The following is a 4537-nucleotide window of genomic DNA, read 5'->3' as shown; positions in this document are numbered from 1 at the left end:
TGGTGGTCCTGAAGAGGCAGACAAAGGGTCCGACCGAGACTCGGACCTGGAGGAGTCGGTTTCTACAGATGATGTCTGGGGAAAACAAAACATTTCAGGCTCCTTGTTCTACAATTAAGAAAATGCTCTGTGGTGGTGTGCAGAGGCAGATTCATACCGTACGGTCAAAGCGTACCATGACCGTGCCCACCAGGAAGCTTAGGAGGAGGTCCTTCCCAATGGTTATGACAGTGATAAAGTACAGTGCGATGATTGGGGAGTTGTAGAGCATTGCACTGTACATTATCACGTTCCACTTGTCCCCGGTGATGATCTGAAATGAAAACAAGCAAACATTTATAAAAAACGGAGTCAAGTCACGACTGAATATTATGAAGGAAATAATACCTGGAAGACGGTGAGCATAGACCACCCCAGCGAGTCAAAGCTGGCCTGGGGATGACAGAGTCCCTTGACCTCCGGCGGTGGAAAGCTCTCACGGTTGAACAACGCCATGCCCCACACGCTGCAGCGAGAGTCAGCCAGATCCTTATTATAGCAAATTGTGTGTGTGTGTGTACATGCCTGAAGATGTGGACTGCGAAAAAAAAAAACACCATGAAGAGATGCAGCGTGTGCTTGATGGATTGCTTCAGGATCTCGTACTGCCTCTTCAGCTTAGGCGAGAAGTTGTTCAGCATACTGATCCGAGTGATGCGGAACGCACGGAGGACATAGAGTTTGGTCTCTGTTTGCCACACGATTTCCACAATGCTGAGAAAACAACAAAAATGGCTATCACAGCAAAAAATAAACCACCAGTTCTCAAAAGCAAAGGTTGACTGAGATTGTTCTACCCGATGATGATGGTGGTGAGGTCCACAAGATTCCGCCAATCAGTGAAGTACTCTATCCTGTGCAGGAGGACATTTGCCACCAACTCCAATGAATATATCCCAACAAACACACAGTTGCACGTGTCCAGGGCTGTGGTCAGAGCCTCGGGCTTCAGGAGGAGAAGCTCCAGAGTCAAGAACATCATGAACATGAGATCACTCAGCTGGTTTTTACATTTTTACCAGAAAACATTGATATACTATTGGAGTTGTTATAAACTCTTGTTTTGGAGATTTGACAGAGGAGAACTGTCTACTTTCTACAGAAGCAGCCAAAATAAAACCTCGGTGACAATAATAATAAAAACAGTAGACTGTGTCATCATTAGCCTGATGACCATGCTTTTCATTCCATAGAATTAGACGGTGCAAGTGTTCATCTGTAAGTGCATTTCAGTCCGGCTGTCACATTGAGGGTAGGAGGCTTGGACCCAAAACGCAAGAACCCAGAACTACACAGGCAGGAGCGGTTGCAAAAATAAGAATATTTCTGTAGTAGTAACAAAAAACTCAAAAGCACAGGAGGCACCTAGAACAACGCTGACAAAGACAATGGATCAACAAATTAGGCTTATATACACAGGGGCTGGGTGATTAAGGGAATTGGGCACAGGTGAGACAAATAAAGTGAGAGGAGGAGCAGAAACAGGCAGGGGAGAACACCAGACCATAATCCTGTAAAACAAAGCTACTAAACTAAAATAAACCTAAACATTGTAGAACAAAGACACAGAAGAACTAAAGATAAGTAAACTAATGACCTAAATGGGGAAGGAAACACCCTAAAGGAGATACAACTAGATAATCTGAACAAATAGATAACTAAAAACAAGTGAAGTGACTAGGGGGAACATGAGGGACACCTGGAGGGAGCGGGGGACCAAAGGGACACAGAGCATGACACCGGCGTGTTTCACTGTCAAACATTCAATTATCAAACAAAACAAAAACAGATAAAATAACTTTAGAGGATCTTACCTGGCCGTAGTGCTCAATGGACATGGCGATTAGGTTGGCGAAGATGGTGAGCGTTAGGATCCACTCCAACAAGTCGCTGTTGAGGAAACACTTAATCTTCTCCATGTTCGGGGACTGGGGGTCAAACTGGGAATGAGGATAATGGGTTCAGAGTTGCTGGAGGATGAGCAAAAAAAAATCTATTAGCTGAACGTGTTTTAGTCTCACCGAACGTGAGCGGCTCTGGCTGCTCCACCAGCGGTCACTCACCGTGGACAATCTGAGACACAGAGAGAGAGAATGAGCGGATCCCACTGCTTCCGTGCACGTTCAGCTTCAGCAGTGATGGGATTTGCTGTGGTGTGAGTGAATGTGTGACTGCTTTTGTGTCATCTTGGTCTCTACGTGGCGACCTGTCCAAGGTGACGGCTGGAGACCAAAGCAGCTCCCAGAGACCCGACTGAATGAGTGTTTGTGTGAACATCTGTACCTGACGCAGCGATGCTCCCACAAGTACAGCTTCATCCTGTACAGCAGGTCCAAGCCGTCCACAAAGAAGCCCCTCTCACGTTCAGGTTCACATCATCATCAGCCTTCACGAAGTGAAGGGCGACTATCACCTGGAACGTGTTGATGGCGAGGAAGGAGACCATCTGATTAGAGGGACACAAAGAGGAGAAGAATGTCACATCTTCTCCTAGCTTGTTGTAAAACGACAACAACCATGTTGGTGCAAAACCCCATAAAATAGCAGTATTTAAAAGTCAAGCAGATACTTACACCAAGGAGGATGAAGAAAAACACAAAGCTGGCCCCGGAGGAGACGTCCATCACGTAGTTCATGATGGTTGTCCATCCTTCCAGTGTGGTGACCTGATTAAAATCACAAACATCATGTGTAACGTCTATTAAAGCATTAGAATTCACAAATGTAACAAATAATCAAACGGGTCAGAAACCTTGATCCTGTGGGCAGATTTAGGCTGATTCCCACCTGGTATACCGTGAGCATCCCATATCCAACGTTGTCAAAGCTGATGCCCCCAAACACCGGATTTGGCCCAGCGGAAGAGACGTGTTATAAAGGACATTCCAGTTGCCGCAGGCCGTTGAGTTGGACAAGGCGCTGCTGTTGGCCAGTAGTGCAGATGACCAGTTTGCACTGGGTGGGGCCAACATGCAGGTCTGTCCATTCTGGCGGAGCGGAGGAATGTCCTTACACTGGCGTATCCCGTCGGGGTTCGGCGAGCAGAGGAATTCACAATCCTCATCAGGAGAGGACTGATAGTACTTGCTCGTGTTCAGCTTCAAACTTTGGGATTAGAAAAGAACAGAAAGAAGAGATTATAGGCTGCAACATTTACAAGACTGTCACATCCAAAATCTAAAATCAAATAAAAGTTGTCTTCTACTCTAAGGCACAAAATCTTCATGGTGAAACAAATGCGCTGGGCTGAAGGATGAGTGTTTTTTAAAGCAGCAAAATTAACACACATGAAGTGGTCCTACAGAGAGAGATGAGAGGAGCAGACAAAATAATCGCCTTACACAGGGTCCAGGTCGCTCGTAGCACCGTTGGCGGAGGTCGCCGGCCCACAGATGGACCCCCATGTTGCCAAAGGTGTACACTATAAACAGGTACATCAGAATGTACTGTCCTACGATGGGTATAATTTTTGTCACATTCTTGATCCACCTTCGCAGTTCTACAGGAATGTAGACACAAACAACCAGATGTTTAGATGTTTGACGAAACCTTCCCCTTGTGGCTCCTCACAAACGTCATGTTGTTTATGAGTCACTAGAAATACGTTTTCATGAATACGTGTTCCATCCCTGGAAATCTGGCATTTAATAAATCATTTATTAAATGCCAGATTTCCAGGGATGGATCTAAACACAAATCCATTTATTATAAATTTGTTAGTACTAAAAGTGAAGGCTGGTGTTTGAATGGTGGCAGACAAAGGTCCTTCTGTGCTCCGTCATCAACTTACCCCTCACTCTGATAATCAGCCTGACCACCTTCAGTGGGTAGCTGATCCTCAAGTGCATCTGGGACCAAAAAAGGAAGCAGTCCACGATCCTGACAGGTGAAAAAAAAATTAAACGTTTTAAATCTGTCACTTCAGTTAAAATTAAACAATGTTTTTCATCTGCAAATAGTAAATAAGTAAACACTCACTCAATAATCAGGACAAATAACTCCACCCGATTCCAGATGCTACGAAGGTGACCTGGTTCTGGTCTATAAGTCCTCACATGGACAAGCACCATCTTACATTGGTGATCTTCTTAGTCCCTACACCCCCAGCAGGTCCCTGAGGTCCAGTGATCAAAGCCTACTGGTTGTGCAGCACCAGGCTAAAGACCAAAGGTGACAGATCATTTGCTGCTGTGGCCCCCAGACTCTGGAACACTCTCCCCCTGAGTCTGAGATCAGTGGACTCAGTGGTCTCCTTTAAAAAGCAGCTGAAGACTCACCTGTTCAAGCTGGCTTTTGTATGACCTTCAACCCCTCTCTTTATTCTGCTCTCCCCACCTATTCCACCTTCCTCAGGATCCACTGATTTCCCTCTTTCCTATTCACTCTCTCTCTTTCTTAACATTTTTTCTTTTAAATCCTAATAGCCTATTTTTGCTCATTTTAAATATATTTTTAAACATTTTCTAAATGCTTTTTTATATTTTAACATTTTTGTTTT

This window comes from Nothobranchius furzeri, chromosome 1 (assembly GCF_043380555.1).
Source record: "Nothobranchius furzeri strain GRZ-AD chromosome 1, NfurGRZ-RIMD1, whole genome shotgun sequence".
Classification (NCBI taxonomy): Eukaryota; Metazoa; Chordata; class Actinopteri; order Cyprinodontiformes; family Nothobranchiidae; genus Nothobranchius; species Nothobranchius furzeri.
The sequence above is the reverse complement of the archived record's forward strand: the minus strand, read 5'-3'. Positions refer to the sequence as shown.